Source organism: Oncorhynchus tshawytscha, linkage group LG16 (genome assembly GCF_018296145.1).
Source record: "Oncorhynchus tshawytscha isolate Ot180627B linkage group LG16, Otsh_v2.0, whole genome shotgun sequence".
NCBI lineage: Eukaryota > Metazoa > Chordata > Actinopteri > Salmoniformes > Salmonidae > Oncorhynchus > Oncorhynchus tshawytscha.
The window spans coordinates 47,485,685-47,503,510 of NC_056444.1; the positions used below are offsets into that span (position 1 = coordinate 47,485,685).

General features: G+C 43.7%; 1 protein-coding gene across 2 annotated transcripts in view; it reads right to left on the reverse strand.

Moving 5' to 3' along the window:
- Positions 1–17,572, reverse strand: part of LOC112215772 (ataxin-1-like) — a 38,350-nt gene extending 20,778 nt beyond the window's left edge. For both annotated transcript variants that reach the window (XM_042299234.1, XM_042299235.1), the window contains exon 1: positions 17,214–17,572. The gene's annotated coding sequence lies outside the window, so the exon portion shown is untranslated. The remainder of the gene's footprint in view (positions 1–17,213) is intronic.
- Between the last annotated feature and the right edge of the window lie 254 nt (positions 17,573–17,826).

Sequence of the window (17,826 nt, forward strand, 5' to 3'; positions counted from 1 at the left end):
TGTAGTCCCCGCGGTTAGGGTCATGAAATACTGTGTGGATGAAAGACGTGTGGCTTGAATAAAGAGAAAACAATGCATTACAAATCCATAAATGTATAATTATTGTACAATTTATATCTATAGGCTACATTCAGGTTCTTCTTTCATTATTTGTGTATTGCTTTAGTGCGTAAGCCTAAGCTTTAAGACCTAACTTGGCGTCAATTGCCAAATTATTTTGGGAACATGGGCAGAAAAATGTAATGTCGATCCACTGAGGCAAAAAGAACAACGCCGGAGTTGAATTAAATAACATAAAAAAATGAAGAGTTGAAAAATGTATAGAAGGAAGGGCCAGAAAAGTGAAGATTTGGTGAAGTGGCAGAATGAACCATTTCTTGCAGTAAAATAAAACATTAGATGTATATTTTGACTCAGGAACAGGAGTGGAGAAATATGATTTATTTATTTCAGCATCTTGAAAAAATGAATGTGCGGTTAAGGACCGTCTGTAAAGCTGCTATCTTTACCAGCATTAAAGCTGATAGTATTTCAACCGCATATAATATGCATCCAAAACGAACTGTATCAAAAACATGTTTATCGTTTTAGCAGCTTTTCATTTCCTTAAAACCTGTCAAACTGATGTCATTAGAAAATGTTGCACAGAAAATCTTTCCCGTAGTTTTTTTTATTGCGTTTTCTCCCCGGTCCCTAAACCTCTTCGCTGAGATAAGCAGAGATGATAGAGAAAAAAAGAAAACACACTCAACCAATGTCAACTAGATTGAAGCGTTCATTCTATCAATTTATTCCATTATCCTGGTGAGAAAGGGTTTAATTAGTCTTCTAGGGCAACAAGAAAAGGTCGAAGAGAAGCTGCATGTAAGTTGACTAACAAATATCCTGCCAAAATGTCAGATAATATAAGTAGAAACACAGACCTGTCAAAATATCACCACCATCTCTGACTGTACAGCGCATGTTCTATATTTGCGGGTTTAGGGTCAGGTGTGGGGCTCAGCTTTTCACCTTAGCAAGTAAACATAAACAGCTGACCCGCGCATCACTAAACACACACGCACACACACACACGCACACACGCACACACAAACATAGAAACCAGTTCTCCTGCCCTGTATTTTCACCTGCGTTTGGTGTGAAAGGGTGTAATGGGAGTTCTTTAGCTCTTGCCTTTTCCCTACATCCATCTCTGCCCATCTCTCTCTACATTTGTGTCTCTCTCCACCTCTCTACCCATCTCTCTCCCTCTTACTTTCTCTCTCTTGCTCTTTCTGCTTGAGTGTGCTCCCTAACAACTGGAGAAAGAGAGATTTGAGAGTGCTGGAGTGTAATGACTGTCAACTCAGGGGGCAGGAGGTGTCTCTGTGTTGTTTCCTTTATGTCTGCATGTGAATGTGTAACTTTTACCTGCATATGTGTGTGTGTGTGTGTGTGTGTGTGTATGTATTCATGAAGCAGTGTGCGGGTGTGTGTGTATTAATCAACGTGCGTGTGCGTGTGCGTGTGCGTATACTATTAATGTAGGTGGAGAGGCATGGCAGGGTGTGAAGGAGCCCTGTGATAATGACAGGCATTATGTAACATGCAGATTGCATAAGGCAGATGGGTATTTTAGGCCCACATATTGAGGATTTATAAGTCATTTTGCAGTGGGTGTACTGTATGTATGCCTGTGTGTACATTTGTGCAGAGAGAATGAATGTGAAAGATTTACCAAGAAAAACTTCCAAAAGGACTAAATCGAGGCAGAAAGGAGTCGGAGCACTCAACACAAAAAGCAGAGATTGGTTTATTTTTGCTCACTTTAATCCGTTGTACAGAGACGTAATGTGTTTGAGTGTGTGTATGTGTTTTTTGGTTACTGTATATGAGAGCCAATGGGCATACCACACGCACAGTACTGTCAGTTCACTGTGAAAGGGGATGTATGTACTGTATGCATATCTGTTTTTGTTTGAGGTCTAAAGTCCTAATCCCTATAAATTTGACCTCAGAGAGCTGTGTCCAGCAGAGCTTTGCTGACATGTCACCACACACACACACACACGCAAGGACAGGGTTGGGGAGTAACGGATTACATATCATCCATTACATATAAGGGATTACAAAGAAACAGTAACTGTAATCCGTTAAATTACCTGCAAATATATTATAATCAGATTACAGATACTTTTGAAAAACTAGATGATTACTTTCAGAATTACTTTTAAAATCAGAAAGGATGCTTGCGGAAAATAATTTTTGACACTCTGTTTTTGAGCGAGTCTATGCGAGTCTGACCACAAATCAGAGACCACTATGATGACACACCAAATGTGTTTGAAGGATAGCGGGAAAAGGGCAGGATTTTTTGTTGTTGTAGTCTACAGTCCAAGCTATGCTCTTCCAATGGTGCGACTGCTGTCGGCATCCAAAGATGATCCAACTAGAATAAACACTTGACGGTAAGGAGGACAGCAGATTGTGGTTGTTGTGGATGTGTATTTGAAACCAGTGGACAGCCAGTGAAAAATGCACTCTTGCAACAGCTGCATAGTACGGATCCCAGCATATCGAATAAAAGGGGGGCTTTGATAGCTCAATCTAATTCATGCTTATTAAAATAATATATCCATATGCCTAATGAACACATGCTCAAAGTCGTATACTTTTGATAGACTTAAAGGGGCAATCTGTAGTTGCAACATCCATGTTTATATGTACAGTACACGGTACCAGTCAAAAGTTTGGACACACCTACTCATTCTAGGGTTTTTCTTTATTTTCTTTCCACAGTGTAGAATAATAGTGATGACATAAAAACCTTGAAATAACACATATGGATTCATGTAGTAACCAAACATGTGTGAAACAAATGTATTTTATATTTGAGATTCTTCAAAGTAGCCACACTTTGAATTGATGACAGCTTTGCACGCTTTTGGCATTCTCTCAACCAGCTTCATGAGATTCACCTGGAATCTCATTCACCTGGATTCACCTGGAATGGATTTCAATTAACAGGTGTGCCTTGTTAAAGGTTCTTTTGTGGAATTTCTTTCCATCTTAATGCATTTGAGACAATCAGTTATGTTGTAACATGGTACAGTAGGGGTAGTAAACAGAAGATTGCCCTATTTGGTAAAAGACCAAGTCCATATTATGGCAAGAAGAGCTCAAATAAACAAAGAGAAATGAGAGCCCATCATTACTTTAAGACGGTCAGTCAATTTTGAACATTTCAAGAAGTTTGAAAGAGTCTTCACATGCAGCCACAAAAACCATCAAGCGCTATGATTAAACTGGCTCTCATGAGGACCAGGAAAGGAAAGGTAGACCCAGAGTTACCTCTGCTGCAGAGGATATGTTAATTAGAGTTACCAGCCTCAGAAATTTCAGCCCAAAAATATGCTTCACAAAGTTCAAGTAACAGACACATCTCAACATCAACTGTTCAGAGAAGAGGGTGTGAATCAGGCCTTCATGATCAAATTGCTGCAAAGAAACCAGTAGTAAAGGACACCAATAAAAATAGACTAGCTTGGGCCGAGAAACACGTGCAATGGACATTAGACCGGTGGAAATCTGTACGTTGGTCTGATGATTCCAAATTTGATGCAGAGTAGGTGAATGGATGATTTCCGCATGTATGGTTCCCACCGTGAAGCATGGAGGAGAAGGTGTGATGGTGTGGGGTAATTTGCTTGTGACACTGTCCGTGATTTATTTAGAATTCAAGGCACACTTAACCAGCATAGCTTACACCATCCCATCTGGTTTGTGCCTGGTGGGACTTGTATTACATTTTTTTACTTTTATTTTTATTTCACCTTAATTTAACTAGGTAGGCCAGTTGAGAACAAGTTCTCATTTACAACTGCAACCTGGCCAAGATAAAGCAAAGCAGTGCGACAACAACAACACAGAGTTACACATGGGATAAGCAAACATACAGTCAATAACACAATAGGAAAATCTATGTACAGTGTGTGCAAATGTAGTAAGATAATGGGGGTAAGGCAATAAATAGGCCATGGTGTCAAAATATTTACATTTTAGCAATTAACACTGGGGTGATAGATGTGCTGTGCAGATGATGATGTGCATGTAGAGATACTGTGGAGCAAAAGAGTAAAAACAAAAAATAGCAATATGGGGATGAGGTAGTTGGGTGTGCTATTTACAGATGGGCTGTGTATAGGTACAGTGATCGATAAGCTGCTCTGACAGCTGATGCTTAAAGTTAGTGAGGGAGATATAAGTCTCCAGATTCCGTGATTTTTGCAATTCATTCCAGTCATTGGCAGCAGAGAACTGGAAGGAAAAGCGGCCAAAGGAGGTGTTGGCTTTGGGGATGACCAGTGAAAAATACCTGCTGTAACGCGTGCTACGGGTGGGTGTTGCTATGGGGACCAGTGAGCTGAGATAAGGCGGAACTTTACCTAGCAAAGACATATAGATAACCTGGAGCCAGTGGGTTTGGTGACAAATATGTAGCGAGGGCCAGCCAAAGAGAGCATACAGGTCGCAGTGGTGGGTAGTATAAGGAGCGTTGCTGTCAAAACGGATGGCACTGTGATAGACTACATCCAATTTGCTGAGTAGAGTGTTGGAGGCTATTTTGTAAATGACATCGCCGAAGTTAAGGATCGGTAGGATAGTCAGTTTTACGAGGGTGTGTTTGGCAGCATGAGTGAAGGAGGCTTGGTTGCGAAAGAGGAAACCAATTCTAGATTTAATTTTGGATTGGAGATGCTTAAAATGTGAGTCTGGAAGGAGAGTTTACAGTCTAACCAGACACCTAGGTATATGTAGTTGTCCACATATACTGAGTCAGATCCGTCCAGAGTAGTGATACTAGGAGGGCAAGTGCTGGCAGCAATCGGTTGAAGAGCATGCATTTAGTTTTACTAGCATTTAAGAGCAGTTGGAGATCACGGAAGGAGTGTTGTATGGCATTGAAGCTCGTTTGGAGGTTTGTGAACACAGTGTCCAAGGAAGGGCCAGATGTATACAGAATGGTGTCGACTACGTAGAGGTGGATCAGAGAATCGCCAGCAGCAAGAGCGACATCATTGACATATACAGAGAAAAGAGTTGGCCCCAGAATTGAACCCTGTGGCATCCCCATAGAGACTGCCCGAGATCTGGACAACAGGCGCTCCGATTTGACACCCTGAACTCTATCTGAGAAGTAGTTGGTGAACCAGGCGAAGCAGTCATTTGAGAAACCAAGGCTATTGAGTCTGCCGATAAGAATGCGGTGATTGACAGAGTCGAAAGCCTTGGCCAGGTCGATGAAAACAGCTGCACAGTATTGTCTCTTATCGATGGCAGATATGATATCTTTTAGGACCATGAGTGTGGTTGAGGTGCACCCGTGACCAGCTCGGAGAAGGTACGGTCGGAACTGAAATGGTCGGTGATCTGTTTGTTAACTTGGCTTTCGAAGACAGTTTGGGTCTAGAGTGTCACTCCCTTTGATGAGGGGGATGATCACGGCAACTTTCCAATCTTTAGGGATCTCAGTCAATGCAAAAGAGAGGTTGAACAGGCTAGTAATAGGGGTTGCAACAATTTTGGCTGATAATTTTAGAAAAAGAGTGTCCAGATTGTCTAGCCCAGCTGATTTGTAGGGATCCAGATAATGCAGCTCTTTCAGAACATCATCTACCTGGATTTGGGTAAAGGAGAAGAGGGGGGAGCTTGGGCAAGTTCCTGCAGGGGGTGCAGAGCTGTTGATCAGGGTAGGGATAGCCAGGTGGAAAGCATGGCCAGCCGTAGAAAAATGCTTTTTGAAATTCTTGATTATCGTAATTTAAAAAAATGTGACCTTTATTTAACTAGGCAAAGTCAGTTAAGAACAAATTCTTATTTTCAATGACGGCCTAGGAACAGTGGGTTAACTGTCTGTTCAGGGGCAGAACGACAGATTTGTAACTTGTCAGCTCGGGGATTTGAACTTGCAACCTTCCGGTGACTAGTCCAACACTCTAACCACTAGGATACCCTGCCACCCGATGAGAGTGTTTCCTAGCCTCAGTGCAGTGGGCAGCTGGGAGGAGGTGCTCTTATTCTTCATGGTCTTTACAGTGTCCCAAAACCTTTTGGAATTAGTGCCACAGGATGCAAATTTCTGTTTGAAAAAGCTAGCCTTAGCTTTCCTAACTTTCTGTGTGTATTGGTTCCTCACTTCCCTAAAAAGTTGAATATCACGGGGGCTGATCGATGCTAATGCAGTACGCCACAGGATGTTTTTGTGCTGGTCAAGGGCAGTCATGTCTGGAGTTAACCAAGGACTATATCTGTTCTTAGTTCTACATTGTTTGAATGGAAAATTCTTATTTAACCTCTTGAAACTAGGGGGCACTATTTTCATTTTTGGAAAATAAAGTAAAAAGTAAATGGCTATTTTGTCAGGACAAGATGCTAGAATATGTATATAATTGACAGCTTAGGATAGAAAACACTCTAAAGTTTCCAAAACTGTAAAAATATTGTCTGTGAGTATAACAGAACTGATATTGCAGGCGAAAGCCTGAGAAAAATCCAATCAGGAAGGGACTCTTATTTAGAAACCTCTGCGTTCCTATGTGTCCCTATTGAGCAGTGAATGGGATATTCACTGATTTCTGGGCATGGTAGAATAGATTCAGGGCATAATGTACAGACAAGGGTATGGTAGGATGTGAGTACAGTGGGGGTAAGCCCAGGCATTGAGTGACAATGAGGGAGCTTGCATCTCTGGAGACACCAGTTAAGCCAGGTGAGGTCTCCCCATGTGTGGTTTGTGTGACAAAAGAGCTATCTAAAGCATGTTGAGCTGGAGTAGGGGCAGTAATAACTAACCAAAACAGCAGACGTCATGTTGACATTAGAGAGAGGCATGACTTTAATTTATTTTTCAATAGGACAATGACCTAACACAACTCCATGATGTGTAAGGGCTATTTGACCAAGAAGGAGAGTGACGGAGTGCTGCATCAGATGACCTGGCCTCCACAATCACCCTACCTCAACCCAAATGAAATGGTTTGGGATTAGTTGGAACGCAGTGAAGGAAAAGCAGCCAAAAAGTGCTCAGCATATGTGAGTACTCCTTCAAGACTCTTGGAAAAGCATTCCAGGTGAAGCTCGTTGAGAGAATGCAAGATTATGCAAACCTGTCATCAAGGCAAAGGGTCGCTACATTGAAGAATCTAAAATTCCAAATATATTTGGATTTCTTTAACTCTTTTTTGGTTACTACATGATTCCATTTGTGTTATTTCATAGTTGTGATTTCTTTACTATTATTGTACAATGTAGAAAATAATAAAAATAAAGATTAACCCTTGAATGAGTAGGTGTGTCCAAACTTTTGACTGGTATATATATATATATATACACAGTTGAAGTTGGAAGTTTACATACACCTTAGCCAAATACATTTAAACTCAGTTTTTCACAATTCCTGACATTTCATCCTAGTAAACAATCCCTCTCTTAGGTCAGTTAGGATCACCACTTTGTTTTAAGAATGTGAAATGTCAGAATAATAGTAGAGAGAAGGATTTATTTCAGATTTTATTTCTTTCATCACATTCCCAGTGGGTCAGAAGTTTACATACACTCAATTAGTATATGGTAGTATTGCCTTTAAATTGTTTAATTTGGGTCAAACGTTCCTTTGCTGTTGTTCTGGGATTGATTTGCACTGTTCGCACCAAAGTACGTTCATCTCTAGGAGACAGAACGCTTCTCCTTCCTGAGCGGTATGACGGCTGCGTGGTCCCATGGTGTTTATACTTGCATACTATCATTTGTACAGATGAACGTGGTACCTTCAGACATTTGGAAATTGCTCCCAAGGATGAACCAGAGGTCTGGGCTGAATTCTTTTGATTTTCCCATGATGTCAAGCAAAGAGGCACTGAGTTTGAAGGTAGGCCTTGAAATACATCCACAGGTACACCTCCAATTCACTCAAATTATGTCAATTAGCCAATCAGAAGCTTCTAAAGCCATGGCATTATTTTCTGGAATTTTCCAAGCTGTTTAAAGTCACAGTCAACTTAGTGTATGTAAACTTCTGACCCGCTGGCATTGTGATACAGTGAATTATAAGTGAAATAATCTGTCTGTGAACAATTGTTGGAAAAATTACTTGTGTCATTGCATGTGTCATGCAAGTAGATGTCCTAACCGACTTGCCAAAACTATAGTTTGTTAATAACAAGAAATTTGTGGAGTGGTTGAAAAACTAGTTTTAATGACTCCAACCTAAGTGTATGTAAACTTCCGACTTCAACTGTATCCATTGATTCTTGAACTGTCACACTTCATGAGAACCGTAAAATTGTTTTTCTCCAATGTTTGTAAATATTTTCAATGTAAACAAACACTGTGTTCCCTCGTAACACGGTTAAAACAATCATTTTGATATCATGGATGGTCAGTCCTTACATCCATAGCTCTGTTTGTTAATCTAAGTGTGGTTACATTTCTCCAGGCCCATCCCTCAACTTTTAACTGAAACAGAGGCGGGGCGATCGTTTGGTTATTATTTCGTCTGTGGATTTTCCCTTTAAACAGCTGCATATTATCAAGATATCAAAGTAATAACAACAAAAAATAAAAAAGTAGGCCTGTATCAAATGCAGCATATGTCATACATTTTTCAGATGTAAGTAGCACTTTTCAGTAGTGCTCAAAGCATGCCATTCCCTGAGCTTAGCATTTATTTTTCAGCTTGAATCAATGAGTCCAATCTGTCCTCCATGACAACAAAATCATAAACAGAGTAGGGATGGCTAATAAGTCCTTAGTTTTGGGGTTATGCTCAGGTTATGCTCAGTTTTGGGGTCATGCTTAGGCTAATCTATATTTCCATCTTTCCAAGTCCTATTTTTGAAGATCACTGGGTATATAATTTATTGGAATGACTGAAATTCTGATAGACTTTGCTTTTAATGTAAAGATATCATGTAATCATATTATTGTATGTAGTAAGAACACATGGGTTAGAAGAAGCCTACTTAACCAACCCATAAAGTCAAATGTAACATCCATATATGGCCAGCTATGTAAACTTTAACATGGATTTATCCTGCAATAGATGTTGTTCAATTGGTAACATACATTTTTGTCTCCTTCTAATGCCTCTTAAGAGGAAAGTAATCTAAAAGTAACTGAATGTAATCAGATTATGTTACTGAGTCAGGTAATCAAAAAGATACATGACTGATTACAATTTTCGACAGGTAACTGTAACTGATTATATTTAGAAAGTAACCTACCCAACCCTGCACATGCACCCATGCACACACACACGCGCACACACACAAACACGCACGGTCACACACACACAATAACAATAATACACTAGTAGCCCATGTGTTGTAGAGAGTCACATTTGTGAGTCAGAGAAAGACTCTCCAACGGCCTCTCCATGCCTCCTCTCTCAGCTGTGCCTTGCTCCATGCATGACTGTACCCCTGTAAAAATAGACCTCTTAAAGGGCCAGCAACCAGTCAGTCCCAAACAAGAGTCCATTCAATTCAAGAAGTACACTGACATTCCATTTCCAATTATCTTTCATGAGTTTCAATTAGGAATTGGTGTGTGTGTTTGTTTATGCGTCTGTGCGTGCTCATGTGTGTGTGTGTGTGTGTGTGTGTGTGTGTGTGTGTGTGTGTGTGTGTGTATGTTTCTAAAAGAGGGAGAGTGAGTTCATTCTCATTCAGAGATGTACTCACTCTTCAGCATCCCCCACACGCTCACACACAACACACACATGGTGTTGACGACAAACCTTGGATGAAATGGTTGTAACACGGTTTATATTATCCCTTTAGCTTTCGGAATGAACCCTGGTGGGTTCTTAGGCGATACTGAGCTCTTTAAGCTTCTGACCTTACCATTCAAATTAGGATCGGCATGTAAACTGTCAAAGAGAAGGAGTCAGCAGGCAGTGCCAGGTAGGTACTCAGTTTCCCAATGAGGACATGTGTTTGAGTGACAGTGAATGCGACTGACAGGCACAATGGGAGTCATACGCCATTCCAGCTTCATCTCAGAGGATTGAGACAGGAGACTACAACTTCAAATGAAAACAAAAGGCCTAACACAACAAATCTACATGTGTGAACTGATACCAGCCCACCCTGCCAAACCTAACGCACGCATGCAAACACACACACACACACTCGCACTTATGCACTTATGCACACACTCACACATACACACCCGGGTGCAAATATGGACATTCAGAAAAACACACAGTAACAAAGAAGTGCCCAACTTTGCCTAGTCCTTTCAAAGGCAAGGGCGAATCCGACACCAAAAACAACATTGAAACGGTTGAAAGTACAATCGATTCATATATGCGTAACAGACTAACAGATGCTGACCATGCATACTCTTACGTTATAATATGATATACAGTATCTCCTAGCTCTGGAATATTACTGTGAGACAGCTATATGTCTGACACCAGATGAACATTCAGTAAACTCTCAGACTGGAAGGGGTGACGTTTAACCGTAGACACTGATTTAAGGTCAATGTAGTGTTTTTCTCACTGTGGATGAACTTCTACTTGTAGTATTCCAATCATCTTCAACAGTCAGTCCATGAGGGAAGGAAATTGTTAGACTACATGTTAGAGTGCAATTCTTGGTATTGGAAGTTTAAACTGACTTTGGGCTACCAAGAAACACACCGTGTAATTGAAAGAGATTTGAGTATGTGAGCTGCAGTGGCTGGAGCACTCCCGTGGAAACAGAAAGAGGTTTGAGTATGTGAGCTGCAGTGGCTGGAGCACTCCCGTGGAAACAGAAAGAGGTTTGAGTATGTGAGCTGCAGTGGCTGGAGCACTCCCGTGGAAGCAGAAAGAGGTTTGAGCTGCAGTTGCTGGAGCACTCCCGTGGAAGCAGAAAGAGGTTTGAGTATGTGAGCTGCAGTTGCTGGAGCACTCCCGTGGAAACAGAAAGAGGTTTGAGTATGTGAGCTGCAGTGGCTGGAGCAGTGAAGCAGAAAGAGGTTTGAGTATGTGAGCTGCAGTGGCTGGAGCACTCCCGTGGAAGCAGAAAGAGGTTTGAGTATGTGAGCTGCAGTGGCTGGAGCACTCCCGTGGAAGCAGAAAGAGGTTTGAGTATGTGAGCTGCAGTGGGAGCACTCCCGTGGAAACAGAAAGAGGTTTGAGTATGTGAGCTGCAGTGGCTGGAGCACTCCCGTGGAAACAGAAAGAGGTTTGAGTATGTGAGCTGCGGTGGCTGGAGCACTGTGGAAGCAGAAAGAGGTTTGAGTATGTGAGCTGCAGTGGTTGGAGCACTCCCGTGGAAGCAGAAAGAGGTTTGAGTATGTGAGCTGCAGTGGTTGGAGCACTCCCGTGGAAACAGAAAGAGGTTTGAGTATGTGAGCTGCAGTGGCTGGAGCACTCCCGTGGAAGCAGAAAGAGGTTTGAGTATGTGAGCTGCAGTGGCTGGAGCACTCCCGTGGAAACAGAAAGAGGTTTGAGTATGTGAGCTGCAGTGGCTGGGCACTCCGTGGAAGCAGAAAGAGGTTTGAGTATGTGAGCTGCAGTGGCTGGAGCACTCCCGTGGAAGCAGAAAGAGGTTTGAGTATGTGAGCTGCAGTGGCTGAGCTGGAAGCAGAAAGAGGTTTGAGTATGTGAGCTGCAGTGGCTGGAGCACTCCCGTGGAAGCAGAAAGAGGTTTGAGTATGTGAGCTGCAGTGGTTGGAGCACTCCCGTGGAAACAGAAAGAGGTTTGAGTATGTGAGCTGCAGTGGCTGGAGCACTCCCGTGGAAACAGAAAGAGGTTTGAGTATGTGAGCTGCAGTGGCTGGAGCACTCCGTGGAAGCAGAAAGAGGTTTGAGTATGTGAGCTGCAGTGGTTGGAGCACTCCCGTGGAAGCAGAAAGAGGTTTGAGTATGTGAGCTGCAGTGGCTGGAGCACTCCCGTGGAAACAGAAAGAGGTTTGAGTATGTGAGCTGCAGTGGCTGAGCACTCCCGTGGAAGCAGAAAGAGGTTTGAGTATGTGAGCTGCAGTGGCTGGAGCACTCCCGTGGAAGCAGAAAGAGGTTTGAGTATGTGAGCTGCAGTGGCTGGAGCACTCCCGTGGAAGCAGAAAGAGGTTTGAGTATGTGAGCTGCAGTGGCTGGAGCACTCCCGTGGAAGCAGAAAGAGGTTTGAGTATGTGAGCTGCAGTGGCTGGAGCACTCCCGTGGAAGCAGAAAGAGCTATAATCATGCATGTATGAGCATTGCCTCCTCCACCATAGTGCTATAACTAGATATCACGCAGTGGGCAGAGAAACAAGGAGTGCTGTAACCCCCCAAAAAAAAAACACTCACCTCCACGCAGTGTTTTTGCACACACTCATGCATACGGACGCAAGTGCGCACACACATGCAAGGATGCAAGGGCGCACGGAAGCACGCACGTCTAGGTGTATGCTCTTTAACTCCTTTCAAAGTGAACCCACTATTGAGATCAATCTCAGACTATAGCAACACACAAATCAAGTTCCCATCTCTTCTTAAAAAATGCACGGTCTAAAAATGCATTGTCTAACTGCTTACATTTTTTCAAATGGTATAGCCACAATAATATTTCCTCTGTTACAGGTATGAATGGACCCAACCCAGACAGTCTAGCTTACTCCTTTTATTCATGATTGATTGGAGTCTATTTGTCCTATTATCTGTATTTGTCCTGCACTTTGTACCAGTCTAAAGGGACTGCTCTTGTGAGAAAGGTTTCCAATGCCTTTCTTACAAATAAAGGCAATCAATTTGATCCTTGAATACAGAACCTTGCTTTCTGTCTGTCCTTTAACCCCAACGTCCAACTCCACCACCACATTTACAGTCTGTATCTAACACTCCCCTTGTCCCATATCAGCCCTCTGCATGGGGGTATCTACCCCATCTGTTTGACTGCCGACACCCATATGTGCATCCTCTCTGTCTGTGCCAACCTAATTTAGATAGGAATATATGTTTCTGCTAATAATTTCTGACATTTTTGTAGACTATTTGTTAGTCAACTTGTCTATAATTTGTCACAGAACCTGCCTCTTTCACCTGTCTTTGTGCTTGTCTCCACTCTTCCAGGTGTCGCACATCTTCCCATTATACCCTGTGTATTTAAACCTGTGTTCTCTGTTTGTCTATTGCCAGTTCATCTTGTCTTGTCAGGTCTTACCAGCGTTCTTTCCCGCCTTCCTGTTTCGCTAGTTCTGAGTCTCTGCCATCCAGTACCTGCCTGACTTTGACCTGATCATGAACGTCTGCCTGACCTGAACCCGAGCCTGCCTGCCGTCCTGTACCTGCCTGACTCTGACCTGATCATGAACGTCTGCCTGACCTCAACCTGCCCTTTGCCTGCCCGGTGATTCCAATAAATAATCTGAGAACTATACTATCCACCTCCCGTGTCTACATCTGTGTCATATCCTGGGTCATTAACCTGAGAATGTTGGGTAGTCACAGTGAGAATATGCAGTTCCGGCTCATTGAATCTCCTCATGCACCCTTGGTTTTGGGGTTTTCTTGGCTCCAGAGACACACTGATTGACTGGGCTACTGGTTCAATCCTGGGTTGGCGCCTGTTTTGCCATGGGTATTACCTGAAGTCGGAGCTGCCCACCCCGGGACATAGTCCTGCGGGCTTGGGAAAAGCCCTGGGCCTCTCTGCCGTTCCTGTGGAGTACCAGGACCTCCAGGAGGTTTTCAGCAAGGCCAGTGCCACCGCGCTTCCTTCCATCGGCCCTATGACTGCCGCCATCAACCTTCTCCCTGGCATTACACCACCTCGGGGGTGGCTTTATTCCCTGTCAGGTCTGGAGACCAAGGCGATGGAGATGTATATTGAGGACTCCCTGGCTGCAGGGGGTATCCATCCTTCTGCCTCCCATGCCAGCGCAGGGTTCTGCTTTGTGGAGAACAACAAAACCCTGCGTCCGTGTTTCGACTACCGGGGCCTGAATGACATCATCGTTCAAAAACATTTCCTGCTCCCACTCATTGCCTCGGCTTTCGAGCCTCTCCAGGGGCTACCATCTTCTCCAAGTTTGACCTCCGGAACACCTACCATATGGTACGGATGCGGGAAGGGGATGAGTGGAAGACCGCCTTTAACATGGCTATCGGCCACTACGATTACCTGGTGATGCCGTTTGGACTGTAAACAATGTTCTCCGGGAACATGTTGAACCGTTTCGTTTTCGTCTACATTGATGACATCCTCAGGTTTTCTCACTCAGCTCAAGAACATGTCCTCCATGTCAGACAAGTCCTCCAGGGTCTTCTGGAGAACCAGCTGTATGTCAAAGCGGAAATATGCAAATTACATCGCTCCACCATCTCCATCCTGGGGTACCTCATAGCTGCAGGCAACATCCAGATGTATCCTTAAAAGGTGAGAGCGCATTCCTCTGCCTCTTGCGCATTCCTCTCCTATCGTCTCGACCCCATGGAAAGGAATTACAACATCCGGTTAGCCAGAGGGGCCCCGGATGACCGGATGTTTGTCCCGGACTCTGCTCGTTCCTCGGTTCTGGAATGGGCTCATTCCTCTCAACTGGCCTGCTATCCTGGCTCTGTCAGACCCTGGCCTTTGTACAACAAAATTTTTGGTGGCCAACCTTGGTTCCTGACGTCTCCGCATTCGTGCACCGTGTGTGCCCAGAATAAGACTCCTTGGCAAGCTCCGGCTCACTTCCTTCAACCCCTGCCCGTCCCTCACCGTCCCTGGTCACACATATCCCTGGACTTCGTCACTGCTTTCCCCTCGTCTGATGGCAACACGGTTATCCTTACTGTGGTGGACTGGTTTTCCAAAGCCTCCCACTTCATTCCTTTGCCAAAGCTAACCTCAGCCAAGGAGTCAGCCCAGCTGATGGTGCAGCACGTCTACCGGATCCATGGACTTCAGGTGGACATGGTCTCTGACGGGGGTCTCAGTTCTCGTCCCAGTTCTGGAAGGTGTTCTTCACGCTCATTGGGTCATTGGCCAGCTGGTCCTCTGGGTTCCACCACCAGTCTAACGGCCAGCCAGAGCGAGCCAATCAGGACATGAAGACGACTCTTTGCTGCCTGGTCTCCGCCAATCCCACCACCTTGAGCCAGAATCTCATGTGGGTAGAATATGCCCGCAACACCCTCCCTTGCTCAGCCACTGGTCTCGCTTCCTGGGATATCAGCCCCCGCTCTTCCCGGAGCAAGAGGAAGAGGTCAGCATACCCTCGGCCCAGATGTTCGTCTGCCACTGTCACCATACCTGGAAGAGAGCTCGGTCGCCTCTTCTCAAGACCACCTCCAGGTATCGACAACAGGCGGACCACCACCAGACACCGGCTCCCGTTATTGTCTCGGGCAGAGGGTATGGCAATCCAATCCTGACCTGCCCCTCCAGGTAGAGTCTTGCAAACTGTCCCCCTGTTTTATCAGCTCTTTCCCCATCTCCAAGATCCTTAGCCCCTCTGATGTTCATATACACGACCATTCAAAAGTTTGTGGTCACTTAGAAATGTCCTTGTTTTTTAAAGAAAAGCTACTTTTTTGTTCATTAAAATAACGTAAAATTGATCAGAAATACATCGTAGACATTGTTAATGTTGTAAATGACTATTGTAGCTGGAAACTGGCGTACAGGGGCCCGTTATCAGCAACCATCACTCCTGTGTTCCAATGGCACGTCGTGTTAGCTAATCCAAGTTCATCATTTTAAAAGGCTAATTGATCATTAGAAAACCCTTGTGCAATTATGTTAGCACAGCTGAAAACTGTTGTAAAATATAAATGATTGGAACCAAGACTTAAACATAACTGATATTGTCGCAAGATGGAGGGAATGTTGGAACCTAAGTGTAAAACTAACAATGACTCAATAATCCATGCTTTCTGGGAATGTTATGAAGTCCAAAATTATGGATGGAGTTAGAAAGTTGGCTGTCAGAAGTATTACATTTCTGCCTGTCTGCATATTTCAAGACATGGCATATGAGGACGCAGTGAGATACCCAATGGGATGGACAATATTCTTTTATTATCAATCATCTTGACAAAAAACGTATACAAAGGAAAAAAATGGAAATCAACCAATCATCTGTTGTTAACACAATGGAAAGGTCAAACGCTGTATTATCTAAATGTTGAAAGTTCATGTGAGAGGTTATAGATTTACAGTCAGTGTTCATATTTCAGTTAGGCCTACTGTTCCATTTAACCCATCTGAACAGCACAGTTCCCTTGACGTGCCATTTTTGAAGTCCCCGTCTTGTGACTGTCAAATTTGTCTAGCGCCTCACACATAAGATCTTTCCCAAAAATAAGGCTACTGTTCTGGCCCTACCTTCTCTTTATTTTCAACTCTCCATTCCACAGCTTTTCTCTTACTCAATTAAACTACGACATTATCCTTTTTGCCTAACTTTTTCTGTCTAACTTTTTCTGCTTCAAGTTCCCAAATGCATTTGCCATTTGGCAATTGCTATGTATTTGGCACACGAACAGTTAAGCCCTAAAGCCTAACGCCAGATAAAAATGATGAAAAACAAATATCAATGTAGCCTATAAGAATGATACATTAATGAATTCTTAATGCAGTGCTTTCTCTTTATTCAATCACCACCCCCCCCACCGTCATATGTGCCCACTCTGTGACTGTGGCCCCTGGCTATCTCTGGACTGGGTCTATTTCAGCCCACTGCTCTAATTCTGAGCCCAGATCTGCAGGCAGGCTGAATGGTGAACCTACTGGAACCTACACCTCTCTATCCCTTACACACACACACACACACACACACACACACACACACACACACACACACACACACACACACACACACACACACACACACACACACACTGGTGACACACACACACACACACTGTTAGACACACACTGCTATGCAAGTACTGTACACACATGCTTCTATACCATATACAGTGCACACATGCATGTTGTATTTCCTTCTCACCCACACTAACATTACAAAAAAAACATTTTTTTTATACCTCAGACACTTCTAAGATACTTTCTTTCAATATCACACATTCTGAAAATTCTTATAGTCAATACAGCACATTCTCAAAGAAGAAACTGCTCTATGCATATATTTTACCCCTTCCATCTATATTTCTGTCTGTATGTCTCACACTCACTCCTACACCCACACACACCCAAACACACACTCTCACAGACCCACACACTCGGAGGGGAGGAAGCATCCCGGTTACCTACCTCTCTGGGTGTCTTTGCGTGGTGAATAACAGAGTGAGTGCTCATTGGTTCAGTCAGCAGTAAAGCACTTAGAAACATCCAGTTTTGATACTGCTAGCCTCTCTCTCTTTTCCCCTCCCCTCTGTCTCTCACTCTCTCTTTCTGTCTCCGACTCACTGTCTTCACTCTGTTCTTTCCTTTTCACCTTGTCTCACACTCTATTTGCTCTTTACTCGTCTATGTTCTTACACTCTCCGTCTCAAATCAATTCAAGCTAGCTCTCCCTCTGAGTGTGCGCTCTCTTTCTCTCTCTCTCTCTCTGTCTCTTTCTTTCTCTCTCTCTCTCTCTGTCTCTCTCTGTCTCTCTCTTTCTCACTTGCTTGATCTCTCTAACCCCTCCCTCCCTTTACCCCCTCTCTCTCTCTCTCTCGCTCTCGTACACACACACACACAACTATATCTCTCTTTTTCCCTCTCATAAACTCTCTCTTACACACTTACAATGCCCTTCTCTCCCTCTTCTCCTTGCTTTCACACAGACTCTGTTACTTTCTTTCCCTCTTACACACTCTCCTTCACACACGTGATCTCTCCCTCCCCCTCCCTCTCTCTCTCTCTTGCTCGCTCTCTCTCC